Here is a 17,041-nt window from a genome sequence, read left to right on the forward strand (position 1 = left end):
AAGGTTTGAGGCTAGCCTAGGGCAAAAACTTGAGATCAAATCCAAAAAATAGCTAAAGAGCTGGCAGCTTGGCTTAAGTGTTAGATAGCTTGGCTAACATGTGCATTGCCCTGAGTTTACTCTAGTACTGCTAAAACATACATGCATACCAAGTACATACATATGTATATACATAGACACAGACACATATATCATATATACATATATGGAATTCGAACAGAGTAGGTGATTAACTTGAAGCATTAATATTACTCCTGATTTTATGTAATTATTTTTGTAAAAGCTTTTAGTTGTTAATGGATACATGGGAGGAAAAGTCTATCAGCTTATCTATGGACAGTTTGTATTTTTTATTATCTTTATTATTTCTTTATTATCTTTCCTTAACCCTGGCTTTGATATATGACATACAAGACATCAGTTTTATTCTGTTTTATTAAAAACCTTTGAAATTTCCACTTCTTGTTTAAGTTTTATGCTTCGAAGACGAATCACTCACTAGTTGGATATGAGATGCTGGTTCTCTTGGTCCTCACTGTGGCTGGATTAGGATTTCTTTCCTTTATTTACTGGAGCTGGGGTTTTGGTTTTGGATCTGGTCACTCCGTTAGCCTCCACAGGTATCTCTGGCCAAGCTCAAGGGCAGCCATGACAGCCTTGAGCTGGTCCTCCTGAAGTGAGTTGGGCTCTGAAAGTCATAATATAGACTGATATGGTATGGCTCTGTCTTGCTGTCCCCTTAATTATAAACTTTGAACCTGATATTGGTTCTTGTTCAAAAAAATGGTGGGACAAAGAATGAACAAATGCAATAGTAATATTCACTAGACACTGTGTTGAAAATGAACTATAAAACTTTGTGGGTGGGGAATGGGAGGGAAAAACTGAGAGATAGCAAGGGAAGATGTAAAATTGTCCAAAAAACAATAAAGTACTGACCTATGTATAATAACAATAAATAATTTTAGAAAAAAAGAACAAAATCAATTGTACCAATAAGTCTCCAGACAAAATTTAGCAGAATCATCAACCACATGGCCCAGGCATAAGACCCACTCACAGGTGTGCTTTATTTGGCCAGAAGTGTGTTTGAGTATGTCTGGAAAGCCATTGATCGTAGGCTTTGAGTATGAAGTTTTGCCACGACACTGGTCCTAACTCAGAATACATGAATATCATTGATACTCCCTAATTGGTTGAATGAGATTGCCATGCCTGGCTTTTACTATTCAATTATTTTAAGTAGTTGTACAAAAGAATTGCCATTTAACAAAGCAGTTTATAAATACAATGCATCTTGCTCAATGTCACCCCTTTCAACATTCTCATACCTCCCTTCTCTACCTACCTCTTACCTCACTCTTTGTAATTTTGTAGAATATGCATTCATTCTTGACTGCATTCTCCCCCTCTTCCAATTTTACCTTGTTCCAATTTAATCATTCCATTTCCCCTCCCTCACTTGTTTCCTTCTTTCTTCCTTCTTTCTTTCCTTCCTTCATTTTTCCCTCGTTATTTTCTGTCTCTTTCTTCCCTTCTCCCCTCCCATCTCTCCCTCTCTCCCTTACTATGTCATCTTTTGTGCAACAAACTCAAAGACAAACTTTCTGCCCAGAGAAAAATGCATGTTCTTAAACATATCCAACATATCTAAAGTCACCTAGCCATCTTAGCTATTGGGCCAGCTGTCAGAGTACTCAATGAGCCCAAAGATGCTGGTAGTTTTCTTACTGTATATTGTTATAATGTTTTCCTGTAAGTCGTCATTTTTGCTACTGTTGCATTGTGTATTGTTAGTATTGATCATCTTTTACTATGCCCCACTACTAAGTTAAACTTCATCATAGGTACATATGCATAGGAAAAAGCACTACTACATGTAGGATTTGATGTTTTTCTCAATTTTAGTCATCCACTAGAGGCCTATCAACATATTTTTCTCAGATGAGGAAGGACTACTGTACACAAATGGACAGTAGATAGATCATATGTAAAAATACAACTCTGGTCAAGCACCTACAGCTCACAGCTATAATCCTAGCTATCAGAATGCTGAGATCTGAGGAGTGCCATTCAAAAACAGCCTAGGTAGTAAGGTCCATGAGACTCTTATCTCCAATTAACTTTTTTAAAAAGCCAGAAGTGAAGCTAGGGTTCAAGTGGTAAAGTGCTAGCCTTGAGCAAAACCTTCTCAGGGACAGTGCCCAGGCCCTGAGTTCAAGCTCCAGGACTGGTACATGCACGCATGCACATGTGCAGGTATGCGTGCACGCATGCGCATACACACACACACACACACACACACACACACACACACACACACACACACACAGAACTCTGGTTCACAATCTGTAACAACCTGTCTATAAAACCAACCTATTAGCCAAGCACTGATAGCTCATATCTGTAATCCTAGCTGCTCAAGAGGCTGAGATCTGAGGATCCTGATTCAAAGCCAGCCAGGCAGGAAAGTCTGTGAGATTCTTATCTCCTCTAAACTACCAAAAGTAGAAATGTGGCTCAAGTGGCAGATCATTAGCCTTGAATAAAAGAAGCTCAGGAACAATGCCCTGAGTTCAAGCCTCAGGGCCAGCACCCAAAATCGAACAAACAAAAAACCCCACAAAACAACAACAAAATCCAACCCATTATTTATGTAATCAATCAGGAAGCCAGTATACTATCTACACTAGTTTGATTAGTATCTGATTATTGGAATCTGATTATTAGCATTATCAGATTAATGGCTCCCTTAATATCTCAAGGAGCCAAATTTGAAAAAAAAAAAACCCTCTGCAACAATGTTTCAAAATGGCTGGGATTTAATTACTAGCATTTTTAATGACATCTTTAATCTGTGTTCAGTAAGAAAGAGCCATATAAACACCCCTAAGTGAGGTCCTGCTTCTAGTTAGCTGCCCCTTGTTTCTCTGTGGCAACAGCATCTCATCTGGGGTATACTTGCAATGATCCATCCCTATTGTCCACTGTGAAGTTTCCCCTGTTCTGAGTGCCTTTGAGTCTCTGCCAAATTTCTAGACACAGCAGTGGCTATAGCAAGCTTGGAGAAAATAGGCAGCTGACTCCCATTTGACTGGTCTCATTTATTTCAGCAGAAATGATTCCGTGCAACACCTATCCTACCAGTTTTCAGTGCAGTTTCTTTATCTGTCCCTTTGTTCTTTTCTTCCAGAAGACTGTTTCCTTTCTCCATTACCTGTTCACTTCTTGTCTTTTTTTCATATCCCTCCACTTCCAAATCCAGCTAATCTGATACATTCAGACCACAGTGTTCTCATTGGCTGCTAAATGCCATTGCATTTGCTATCTCTGGAATGCATCTGGAGATTGGAAGCTTGGGATTATAACTACGGTTGTTTTGTTATTTAATTTACATGTGTTCTAATATCTTCCCATGAAATGGACAATTTTTTAGAGACTCTTGACGGTAGGACTGCCACAATGGACTGACCATGGAGACAGTATCAGGATTCTCTTGGGTATGTTCAGAAATGGAAATGGAGTGGCCCTGGCTCCAATCTCTCTAATCAAAGTCCCCAGCAATCTTTCTGCACACTGCCCCCCACAGCCTCTGGCAGTGTCCTGAGTTCCTAGGAAGTGTTCAGTGAATATTTTCAGCATACAATTGATTGGTTCCATTTGAATGAAGCAAAGCTTCAAATAAAAGTGCTGCCTTTCTTCTTGAAGGGCTGAATAAACACAACTGAAGGAATCTTCCTCTGGCTGGAGAACACACAAAGGCAGCTCCATCCCAGCATTCAGTGGAGACTTCAAGGAGTACATATTGTTAGGTCTGTAAAGAGTGAGTTAAATACCAGCAAGTTCACCGATGTAACAATAGTGCCAAAGATGCCTACAAGATGGCTAGTTTTGCAGAATAAAAGAGGCTGATGGTGACAATAAGGGCAGATTCCTAACACGAGACTGTATTAAAAGTCACGCACTTAGTAAATGTAGCCTCAAGTACCTTCAGTTTCCTAAGAGAAAAGCTAACACAAACCCAAGATCTTGTCCCTATATGAAACAGTCAGAAGACCAGAATACTGGTCCAGCTCATCTTTCTTGCTCCCCAAACATAACTATATGTATGTGCAGAAGATGGGCTTGTGAACAGTAGAAACCTATTGGAGAAGTCAAAAATACAAAGTTATATTTGGGGGGAGTCTTGCAATGGGTTCATGCAGTGTGTGTAACTAGCAATCACTGTTAAAAGAAAAATCTGCTGCAATAAGCAGATTCTGTCTACCTCTATTGGTGTCACTTTAAGGAAGTAGGACAGATGACTAGAATTTCTTCTTCTTCTCTTCCTTCTCCTTCTTCTCCTCCTCCTTCAGAAAAAACATGGAGTTGGCAAGAATAAGATATCTGAAATTAGAGAAAGAGATGTCAGCATTTGCCTTCCAGGACCAGAGATCTCTGACCACTGGAAAATTTGTGAGCTCTGATGTATTTTTATTCCATGTTATCTTCTGAATAGTCTATGGGTCCCATTGGAATGAAAGTCACTCACTGGCTTTACTAAGGTATCCAGAGGTGATCTGAAACCAGAACCAGATCCAGGGTGCAGTAGCTGAATTCGACAGGCTTCCTTGGGCTAAATTAGCCCAAGGAGCCTCACCACATACATACACGAAGAGCACACAATTAAAACACAGACTTCATCTCTCTTCAGTAGGCCTTACTTCTGCTGCCCAGATGCCAGATTCTTTCCTTAAAAATTTTATTATTATAAAGATGATGTAGAGAGGCCAAAAATCTTTTTAATAATTCTACCAAAATTGTGAAATAGAGCCTGTGTTTTGTGAATAGCAAATCTATGGATGCACATTTCTCATTGATGTGTGAAAAATTGATCATACAACACAAAGATGACCAGGGATACTTAGTCCAATAATATTTTCATTTTCCTTTCAGAGGAAAATCATGATTAAAATTCCACACTGAGATGCAAATCTACCTGCAGTTGAGAAGGCTAGTAAATACATTACCACCACCTTAAAATGTGAGTCTTATTCTGGAACCATTTTAGCAATTAGACACGACAGTGCAGAATAAAGAACTAAGAGCCAATTATGGGTCCCCTGGGCCCTAGTGGGATTTCATAAAACATTAATGCTGAGTGAAAGAGAAACCAGCTGAACTATAGCTGGCAAACTCGTGGAATGCACTTTGATCGCCAAGATCCAGCAACAAAGAGCATTTTCCATTATCATTTGTTAGGTGGCAAAGTTCTACTGTCTAATTTCCTGTTCATTCTGAAAGGCATTTTTAGATGAGAGAAGATGTGATGGGAAGTGAGGGCTGGAATTAGGACGATAGTTGGCCATTATATTGTGAATAAATGGGTGGTTATAATATACTTTGGGTATGTCCAGAGGACATGAGCAAAATTCCACAAGGCCAAGACATTCTTGTTTTCTGTCGATTGTGGGGCCTGAACTCTGGGCCTGGGCGCTGTCCTTCAGCTCTTCAGCTCAAGGCTAGTGCTCTACCACTTGATCCACAGCACCACTTCTAGCTTTTTCTGCTTTTGTTGTGCTGAGGAAACGAACCCACCACTGAGCCACCTTCCCAGCCCACAGCCAAGACATTTGAAAGCACTCTTGGGGTTAGAAATATGAAGAATTTGGGAATCCCAGGATGGATAATAAATATTGCTTCTTTTTCACTAATACACTAAGGGTTGACTGTAACTCAGAAAAGACAACCTCTCTTGCTTCCCATTGAATAGCCTAAGACATAAAAGATTGCCTGGTGTGTCCAAAAGTACAATAAAAAGTAGTCTATTGACAAAGAAGGGTGTTATCATCCATAGGTCTGGCCTCCATTAGGTACAGCCTAGCCACCCTTCCACCTTGTCTCCCACTCATTATACTTAAAAATACTTGGGCTCCCTAACCATGCAATCAACCAACCTCCCACCAAAAATAGATCTAGCAGTATATCTATAGGGATCATGTTCAGTCTTTTTCCTTCTTATTTTTCTGTAAATAACACAATGACAACTATTTAAATAAAAATGGGTATTATAAGTAATCTACAGATGATTTAAAGTATACTAGAGGATGTGTGTATATTCTATGCCATTTTATATGAGGGACTTGAGCAATGAGTTTTGGTGTATGCAACGTCCTAGAGCCAAGGCCCTGAAAATACCACAAGACCACTGTATATGTGCATATATATACATATCTGCTTTATGTATTTGTGAACATACATAATTTATATGCATATAAATATAGCTATGCATCTTATAAACTCCTATTTGATAAAAGCATTGTTCTCTATATGAAAAATATATCCTGTTGTACTACATATTTCAAGTAGATAGAAAAAAAATATTTAGATTTTAAAATCTCATACAATGGGATGTTATGTAAACTACTATTCATGGCTACTGAAAGAAACCATTCCATGTTGATTTTTAGGTTGATTTAATTTGCTTGATTTTGTTCAGTTAAGACACATTTTATTTCCATTTTCCTGTAGTATTGCTTTTCAGTTTCTCTTGTCATTGAGATCTTGTCTGAAGACAATAAGATCATTGTCTGAAGATAATGCAGATGAGCAAAGAGGGCTGGTGAAGTATGTGCGTGTATGTGGAGGGTATTAGGTAGATTTACTACCACTCATGGACACTGAGATTTGTGTCAGGATTCCCAAGTACTGCCTCGGAAAGAGCTTATTCCAGAATGACAGTAGCTAGCAAGCAAGGCATAAAAGTGTCCCCAGGTACTGGGACCTGCCCTCTAATCATTTCAGGCTTACTTCAGATTGACCAGGTAGACATAAAAGCCATGCAGTAAATAACATTTTCAAAGGAGCATAGGGAAGAGAAAAACCCTGGGAATTGGAGTTGGAACTGAAACTGCTTAGTGTTTAGTTGTGTGGGTAATATTGGGCACATTTCACCTAACTAAGGTTTACTCTATCTGAATTATGGTGTATTGTGCATGCTATGTATGAATAAAACATCGCAATGCTTAGTGGGTGCCCCTTTCATGTGATTCTCAGCCTTGGAATCCCAAATGTAAAGTGAAGGATGACCATTTATGGCAGGAAATGAAACAACAACAACGAAAACCACTGGACACATGACCCACTGGAAGCTCTCACTTCCTGTTCTTGCTAGATGACCCCTTTTGTTCTCACTCATATGAGGGATTTCACTGAATTTAATTCAGTAGTCAATAGACACACATACTGTATGCCAGATTCAGTCTACATAAAGGTATTTGTCATGAAAGCAAACGTGAAACATTTTGAAATCTATGAAATCATGGAAACAGTTGTTTAGCTTTTAATGTACTTCCCTCTTCTGGATTATATACCTTAAAGATAGATGCCATATCTTAGTAATCACACCATCCACCAATAATACATAATTCAATACATACTTACTGGACTAACATGTTTCTATCTATTGCTATGTAATAGAACACCACAAAGCTTACGTAATTTAGAATAACAGCCAATTGATTTCATTGCTCACAATTCTGATTTTATCAGGGCTCAGCCTGGCAATTTTTCTCTGCTCAATGTACCATCAGCTACAACTTTTTGACTGAGGTTAAGGGATCCACTTCCACAATGGCTTTGCCGTGGCTCACTGATTCCAAGTCAGTGAGGGTGGTTAAAATCAGGCTCAGGAAGGATGTGGACAAGTGGGTTTTTCTTTCTCTATGTGGTATCAGGGTCTCAACCTCTCCCCGTAGTCCTCTGCTGTCAGCTAGGCTCCAGCAGTAAGGCTAACACCTCTTAATGTTGGTTTGGGGTTCTGTAAAAAGCAACTTCAGCTGAGATCTAGCCTAGTATCACATCCACTGAACTCCACCGGTTAAACCAAAGCACCCCTGTGTGGGAGACCACATTAATACCAGAAGGCATAGATAATTGAGTCAGCCTAGAAATCTAGCTAATGTAGAGTGAATTCATGAACATAGAAAACCCTTTAGGCTTAGCAGTGAATTTTAGAACCAATGGGGGAAAATGTACTGTATACCCGTGTACCTAGGCAGAAGTATAAAATGATGTCCTATGATGTTGCCAACAAGCAAAAACATTATAGAGAAATATATGGACACACATCAGTGTCAGTGATGTTACACAGCTAAGCTTATAAAACATTATTAGTTCTATTCCTCTATATGGGAAGTTTTAATGGGCTTTATTAGCAAGAAGGGATTTTAATAATCAAAGAAAATTGAATGTAATAAGCCATGATGATTAGAGGACTTTTTAAGGGGAAATGGTTCTGGACCATTATCACATCTAGAATACAGAAGTAGAATGGTTATTCAATCCTCCTACTATGATTTCTTGTTTTCTTGGTCATCTGTGCTATTAAAAAAAAATAGACAAGTAACAATGTTTGACAGGAAATATACTCATTACCTTACTCATGTAACTGTAACCCCCTGTACAGCATCATTACAATAAAATAAAATTTAAAAAGACAAGAGACACTTTTATATGTCACAGTATCTGAATTTATTAATTGAAGCATAAAAACTATTTTTCTGTAAGTTAAAATATGTTACAGTAGATTATGATATGTGTCCATATGGTATAGCTAGTCTGAAGGTGCTGTTTAACCAGACATTGTTGGTATCATGAGGGGTGAGATGAAATACTAAGTAACACATCCATAGGAAGGGCTCTGGCTCAGTCATCTGAAACTTCAATGCAGAAATTGCAGAGTGAGCATCAAAGAATAGAGAACTTGCCCAGCTCTTTGGCTGTGTCTTAATGCCACACATGTGATTATGCAATGGCCTTTGGCTTGTTTTGGAAATGGGTAGATCATTATCCACAAGTTCTGCTGTGGAGAAGACCCTACAGAACATCATGTCCCTTCCAGTTCTTTCAGTTCAGCCTTGCTGGAAAGCTCCTTCTCCAGTTTCCAATTTTCACTATTGGTCTCTTCACTTGCTGTCTGGAGAACACCACTGGGCTGCTGCTCCTCTTCCCAGCACTGCTTGGAGAAGTGACTGCCATAAACGGTTCCCTCCACTTGCTGCCATGGGCCTCATTAGAAGAGTTTGGTTAGCTGCCCAGGCAGACCAGCCCAGGGGGCTTCCAAGGAGAACAGCCACTATGTGACAGCTGGTCCATTCACTTGGCATAGTTCATCTACCATCCTTCTCAACACGTCCTCCCCTGACGGCATCCTTATGGAGCTTCAAAGGGAATGCTTCTTAATTCATTTAAGTTAGAAATCTACCATTTGAATGTTTGTACACACAATAGCAACCAATTAGAAATCTAACCTCATTGACAAGTATGAGTTGCAGATGACACTCCCAAGACTTCTGGACTGAAAATTCCTATAGTAGATACCAAGGATGACTGTCCCTCTTTCCCCCCAAAAGTATCTGAAATGATTGACAGGTTAGTCATTTCTCAGATATGAGATGATATCAATGAAAATACCATTAGAACAAGTCATAAGTTCATCCAGGATGTGTGAGGTTGTTCAGCTCACAATGATCACTGCTGTGAAGTTATTTAGAGCTAATTTTGTGCCCAGGACTGCACAGTGTTTTATGGGCATGCCCTATCTGTGTAGCAAACACCATTGTGACCACCCTTTTACAGATCAGCTTAAGTAGCTCCAGGTCACATAGGTGGTAGGTGAGAAAGCCTGGATTCTAACTCCAGCTGTTATGTCACCTTTGGGAAGACCCCAAAGCTCCCATCACACATGTACACACTTGTGCACATACATGTGAACACAAACACATGACTAGTCGGTGCACTGGACATGTTGGTGATGGTTTGTACACATCTCCATTATCTGGTCTCAGTTACAGTTTACAATTGTTATTCCTTTTAATTGGTGCATTTGTAATAAACTCAGGAGTTACTGCTAGTTTGTTTTAGCTGATCATTGTGTTTGTGCACACTGCTTTCTTTTTTTCTTTTTTGTCATCGTAGGGCTTGAACTCTGGGCCCGAGGGCTGTCCCTCAGCTCTTCAGCCCAAGGCTAGTGCTCTACCGCTTGAGCCACAGCTCCACTTTCGGTTTTCTAGTGGTTTATCGGAGGTAAGGGTCTCACGGACTTTCCTGCCCAGGCTGGCTTTTAACTGTGATTCTCAGATCTCAGCCTCCTGAGTTGTTAGGATTACAACGTAAGCCACCAGTGCCCGGCAAACTGCTTTCTTTTTATAGTTTTTTATTATTGTATACTTCTTGTTCTACAAATGAGATATGGGTACTGGGAAGGGGGTGGGGGGAGTCTTGCTTCATTTCAGGGGCCAATAGAGTTAGAGCATTTACTGCAAAAGAAATGAAATAAACAGAACCCAGCAGCCAGACCCATGGGACTATGTCCCATAATGCTGAAGCCAATGGTGACATCCTGTGAGAATCTCTCACTCTGAATGTAGTGTTTTACCTAAGGATCTCTTCTCTTCAACTTTAATTCTTATCTGTATATGGTCCATTTCTAATTCACCTTCATCATGTTTTGAGTCAGAAAATCTTTTGAAGTCTCTTTAAACTGTAAAGTCCCCTCAGGACTCTGAAGTAGTCAGGAATCAATGGAAAGGGGGCTCTGGACCTTGCCTCCTTGCTTCTTTGTCCTTTTCTGGGCCCTGTACCTTAATCACATGCACTGCATACACACACACACACACACACACACACACACACACACACACACACACACACAGATATGCACCTCCTCCCACATAGACTATATACTTACAAGCACAGTTAGACACACACATTCACATGTGGTTACTTAAAAGGTATTTTGCAAAATGGAAACATTCTGGAAGTTTATTGCACAATAGCATGAATGAATACCCTCTAGGCTATTGAATTGTACACTTAAAAACAGTTAAGATGGGAGGGGGTAACAAAGTTCAACAAGAATTATACTCATCTCCTTACTTATGTAACTGTAACCTCTCTGTACATCACCTTTACAATAAAATTTTTTACAAGTAAACAATAAAATAAATAAAATTAAATTAAAGTGAAGTAAAAAGTTTCTTTATTGAAGCTTTGTTTTAGATCTTGCATGGACTTCTTCCTTGATTTGATTTTCACTGTTCTCTCTCAAATCCTTCAGCTGAGTGGCTATATTTTCATTGGATTCCCTTTCCTTCTGTTGGAATTCATTCAGTTTTCTGCTTGTAGATTTCATGAGTTCTTTTATTAATTTTTGGTTAGTCTCATCATGCTCCTGAATATAATCCCACCCCTGGGCATTTACTCAATGCTCCTGAATATAATCCCACCCCTGGGCATTTACTCAAAAGACCACAAACAATGCTGCACTAAAGCTACCAGCACAACTATGTTCATTGCAGCATTATTTACCATTTACATCACTTTAAAAGTGATGTGCTAGCTCTATTCTGGGCTGTAGGTCTTTGAGACCAGAGTCTACCTGCAGCTACTAGCTTTCCAATAAAGACTCCCAATTCAGCCTCTCAAAACGTGACTTCTCCATATCAGGTCAATCAAGTTACCTTACAACACCTGTAAGGACTGAACTTCAGTTTCCTGCCAGACAGGGACTTGGTGCAGAGATCCGGGTCCTGCCACATAACCTCAGCCCTTAATCTCTGATAACAGCAACTATTTTGTTGTTAATTGTGGACTTGACTAATTTTCCTCTGTGTGGCTTTTTGTCTCTGCTACCTCCTTTGTAACCAGTTCTCCCATGTCACATTTCTTCTGTCAAATTTCATCTGTAAAAGAACATCTAAGAGCCTGGCTCTCGCCTGTAATCCTAGCTACTCAGGGGGGCTGAGATCTGAGGATCACGGTTCAAAGCCAGCCCAGGCAGGAAAGTCCATGAGACTCTTATCTCCAATAAACCACTCAGAAAACTGGAAGTGGTGCTGTGGCTCAAATGATGGAGCGCTAGTCTTGAGCTGAAGAGCTGAGGGACAGTGTTCAAGCCCAGAGTTCAAGCCCCATGACCTACAAAAAAACAAAACAAAACAAAACAAAAAACAACAAATAATATCTAAGCTGGATGCTAGTGGCTTACGCTTGTAATCCTAGCTACTCAGTAGGCTGAAATCTGAGGGTTGAGGTACAAAGCCAGCTCAGGCAGGAAAGTCTATGAGATTCTTATCTCCAATAAACCACCAGAAAACTGGAAGTGGTGCTAAGGCTCAAGTGGTAGAGTGCTAGCCTTGAGCTGAAGAGTGCCCAGGCCCAGAGTTCAAGCTCCATGACTGACAAAAAAAAAGAAAGAATATCTAAAGTGGATTTTGTCTTCCTAATTTGATCTACCCTGCTACATTCCTTGAATTCCTCCACTGTGCCTCCTTCCTGCTCTGAGAAGGCATTCAAATACAAATAATACCTTTCATCTTAAGGGAGCTCAGAGTTTATGCACCCAGGTTGCTTCAGCAGAAGTGACACCTTCTGCACAGCTCAAGCTGGGTTATATGGCCAGGAACCTTTGTTGTGAACTCTAAGCCACTGGAACATGAAGCAATGCTCTCTAGGATAAATGGGCTTCAACCATGTGCTAGGGGCTTGATGTTGCTGACTATTCTATTAAGCACAAGGAAAAGTATAGCATTTATAATAGTACTGGATGAATGGTTAGGAGAAAGCTAATCTGAATCTACTAGACCATCAGTGAGTCTCAGATGAAAAATGGCACTGTGTTGGTACTTAGGAGGGTGAGAGGTCTGCCCTGAATGCACAACTCAGTAGGACATTGGCATCTCTGTTGGCATCAAAAAAGCTTGTTTCTCAAACCTTACACTGGTGAGCGCAACTAGGAGGCCTTGTTACTCAGGCCTGACATTGGTGGGAGAACTATCAGAACATAATGATATCTTTGCTAGGAACTTTGGCCTCAACAAAGACTATGGAAAAGATGGGCTTTTGGGAGTTGAATGGTCATCCATCTACCTTTGAGAATCTCTAGTGTGTGTGTCTATATCCTAGTCATCTGGTAAGGGTATAGCCAAGAAACAAGAAGTGACCTTGAAGCACCAGGAGCCCTATAACAAGGCAACCCCTTGCAGAGCATCAAAGTAGTGTAAGCTAGACTCTAGAGAGTCAACGAGAAATAATCTTGTGGCAAGAGGAGGAGTGCAGTGGGTTTCTGACAGGAAACTCAGACTAAGAGGTTTGCTATGGCTAGAACAGAGACCAAGAGGGGCTGGGGAGTGAGGCAGAGTGGCCAGAGAGCATGAAGGAGATGGGGCTTGTAAGGCGCAGTGAAAGGAATCTGCTCCATGGTTCAGGCAGAAAAGAGTTTATTGGAGGGAGAGCAAATGGCTAGACTGCATGAGATGGAGGCATGCAGGGAGACAGGAGAAAAACGGGGAAAGGGAGAGGGGAAGAGAACTGGGCAGGATTTACGGTTGAGTGGGATTATATAAGGAAAGGTGGGAGACGGGACTACAGCGGATGCGGAAGTGATCTCAGAGCCTGGGGAACCTCTCACTGTCGGAAGGAGGTGTGAGCAGGGCAGGTCTGGAGGTGACCTCAGCAGATGAGGAAGTGACCCCAGAGTCTGGAGTCCTTTGCTAACCTCACAGTCAGGTGATTGACAGTCAGATGATTACTGGTTTCAGGCAGATCATTTCTGGTGAGGGGCTACCTGACGTTTTTCAAGAAGAGGAAGGCGGGAGGTACTGTTCTCACAGGCTGACCTAATAAGGCTGGACAGCCAAGCAAGGTTGAGCTTGTGCAGGCCCTTGTTGGTTGATGTTTGGAGTTCACCTTAAAAGCAAAGCTAAATGGCCACAGAAGAGCTTTGGGTACATTTCAGCCTCATAAAGCACATGGTGAGTGACTGTCTTGTAGAGAAGGGATTAGGTGGGGGTAAGTGGGTAGGTTCAAGAGTAGTTACAGGGGTAGTATGGGAAATATTTAATAAAGGGTTGTATTTCAGGATTGCAGGAGAGGAGAAGGAAGTGTTGAGACTGATGTGTCTGGCCTGGAAATCATATCCACAGATACAGAGAACGTCTGAGATATGTCTGGTTTTCAGGGACAACTGTCCATTCCATTTGGAGATGATGAGTAGGGCTATCACCTGATCATGCCAAGTGAATACAACCAGCAGGCTGCCACCTCAAGTAGTCTACAGATCTGGAAAAGACCATGGATAGAGATCCAGATATGGGAAGCATAAGGATGTAGATGGACGTGGAAGACCATCAGAATTGCTGAGATGACTAAGGCCTTGTGCTACTCTGGAGGCAACGGCTGAATGTACGTGGTACCACTGAGGCCACGGGGAAAGATCTCTAAGGAGAGAGTGGGCAATGGACTTTAATGCTTCCCAAAGATAAAATAAATGAGGACTGAATCTTGTCCTGTTTCTTGAGCACAAATCACAAGAGACTGTTGGGGTGAGGATGTCGTTTGTTCCTTTCAATCTTGTGTGACCTTTGGTTCTCATGCTACAGTGCTGAGAGGAAATGGAACTTTTAGGACATGATCGCATTGTTAAAGGGGACAAATGTAGTTCTCACTGGACTGGGTTAGTTGCCATAAGAGTGGTATTATTTAAAAAAAAATAAATTGAGGCCACCTATACTTCCTAACTTCCAGGAGCATGAATTAAATAAATCATTTTCCTTTAAAATTTTCCACTCTCATGCATTTTTATCACAATAAAATGGACTAAGACAGGACCTTGACCTACAGTTTCAGTAGAATGATCAATGTAGAGGCCAGATGGCAGGGGCTGGGTGACAGAGGGGAGCAGGGAGAAGGAGTAATAGCTTCAGGGGCCCAAGTTGAAGGAAGGCTTTAAAAAATATTGAAGAACTTGACTAGAAGTTGTGTCAATGCTGGCAGGAAGCAGCTATGAGGCAACAGCAGCTTGGAGATAGCGAGAAGACTGGATAAGTAAGACAACAAAGCAAAGAAGGTGACATGAAACAGGGCAAAGGGATGCAGAGCACTTGGTTTGCACATGTAGTGAGTAGAGGGAGATGTTTTCACTTTAGCCTCTTCAAGAAAACGGAAAATTAGGCGAAGTGGCACACAAGTTCATAGATTTGGTAAAAAGAGTTTCTAACCAGAGCACTCTCTCTCTCTCTCTCTCTCTGTCTTTATCCCTCTCCCCATCTTCCCCTCTTCCTCTCCTTTGCTCTCTGAAATTTGTAGATAAAATGGCAAGAGCAGACATTTTAAAACAGAATAGAAGCTTAGAAATAACCAGGACTGGAAATAGGGATAGAGACTCAAAGACTGGAATAAAATTATGGAAAATTTTAGGAAGAAAATGTTCTCTTTTTCTCTATTTTTTTTCTCCTTTTTTTGAAGGTACACCACGGTGGTTTTCAGGGAGAAAAACAAAGTGTTATTTTCTAATTTGTGTGGCACTCTTCAAGTATTTACTCATGGCTCCCTAGGGCTGCATGGACATCTCAGTTCTGCAGGAAGTTTTGTGGTTTGCTGATGGCTCAGGCTCACTGGATGATTCAAGAAGACAGCCTTATTTGCACAAGAAGGACACACTGCTCTCCGTTTATGCATGATCACCACTGTTTTGTGACCTGTCTGCCAGAGGTCAGACCACCTTTCTGCCAAGTACACCAGCCAACCTGAGTGGCAAAGCATGCTTTGTGAAGGGCCCTGCTGGTGCCTGGCAAGGGAGAGGAGGGGCACTGGCTGGCACTTCAGGGCCTGTCACTCCCAGCAGCCATGGGAGGAGAGGGGAAGCAGAACTGGGGAGTGGGATGGTGGGGAGATGGAAGAATAAGAAATTGGGAGCCAGAGAAGTAGGGTAGGAGGGGAGGAAAGAACTTATTCCCAAATACCAGGCAGAGCAGGGCAGCCCAAGTAAATGGAAACTCCTAGAAGCTACTCTGCTGGCTCCAGTTGTCAAGAAGTGGGAGGAGAAAACCTCATGGGATGGGGAAGAGGGTGGGAGCAGCTAGAAAGTTATTTAAATTGAGCCAACCTTTGGGTCCTTTTTCATGTCTCCTTTTAAGGAAGTACCCAGCTGCCCAGAGCTAGCAGCCAGACTCACAGGGTGCATCTATCACCCCAGAAGTGCAGGCAGGTAAGCCAGCACTCATAGCCCTGAAGCTGTCCCTTTCTTGCCTGCTGCACCTCCATTTCTGTGCAGATGCTTGGATGGGTGCTCTGGGGCTGGGAGTGGAGTGTGTGTGTGTGTGTGTGTGTGTGTGTGTGTGTGTGTGTGTGTGTGTGTGTGTGTGTATGTGCCAGTACTGCGGGCTTGAACTCACTGGCTACTCTCACTTGGCTTTTTGTACTCAAGGCTGGTGCTCTCCCACTTGAATCATAGCCCCACTTCTAGTTTTCAATTCCAGCATGTTCAATTCCAGCTCTTCATACCTGGCTTGGAATAGATCAGCTCAGCTCTTTTTTCCTTAATTAACTTATTATTACTAGTATTATTGTTATTGTTTATTATTATTATTATTGCTAGTCCTGGGGCTTGAACTCAGGGCCTGGCTCTGTCTCTGAGCCTCTCTGTGCTCAAGGCTAATGCTCTATCACTTGAGCCACAGCTCCACTTCTGGCTTTTTCAGAGTAGCTTCTTAGAGATAAGTCACATGGACTTTCCTACCTAGGCTGGCTTCAAACCATGATCATCAGATCTCAGCCTCCTGGTTAGCTAGGATTACAGGCATGAACTACTGGCACCCGGCTTAATTTATTTATTTGTGAACTCAGAATCTCATGCTTTCTCTTGGCTTTTTTTTTAAAGCTCTATCTCTGGTTCACACATTTACTTCTAGCTTTTTGCTAAACAGAGAAAGAAGACTCCTAGACTATTCTGCCTGGGCTGGCTTTGTACTGTGATCCTCAGATCTCAGTTTCCTGAGTAGCTGGGATGACAGGTTACTTCTAAGGAGGACTTCTGTTAGGGACTCCATGAAGGCACTGTTTGTTAAGGCTATCAAATGGGAATGAGGTAGCGGGGTTTCTCTCCCAAAGCACAAGTTCCCTTTCCTTAGGAAAGCAGACTGCAGGGAGTGGGAAACACGGCAGGTTGGGGCAGGTGCTAAGCTGGAACCCGGCATTCTCCTAGCCCATCCCCTCCTGCATC

The 17,041-nt window shown here is 41.5% G+C and overlaps 1 protein-coding gene across 2 annotated transcripts in view; it reads left to right on the plus strand.

The window, feature by feature from the left end:
• Window positions 1-15,956: 15,956 nt before the first annotated feature.
• F13a1 (coagulation factor XIII A chain) overlaps window positions 15,957-17,041 on the plus strand; it is a 186,728-nt gene continuing 185,643 nt past the window's right edge. For both annotated transcript variants that reach the window (XM_042687153.1, XM_042687154.1), the window contains exon 1: window positions 15,957-16,027. The gene's annotated coding sequence lies outside the window, so the exon portion shown is untranslated. The remainder of the gene's footprint in view (window positions 16,028-17,041) is intronic.

Source organism: Dipodomys spectabilis, unplaced genomic scaffold, assembly GCF_019054845.1.
Source record: "Dipodomys spectabilis isolate Male_0828 unplaced genomic scaffold, ASM1905484v1 ptg000104l, whole genome shotgun sequence".
Taxonomy (NCBI): domain Eukaryota; kingdom Metazoa; phylum Chordata; class Mammalia; order Rodentia; family Heteromyidae; genus Dipodomys; species Dipodomys spectabilis.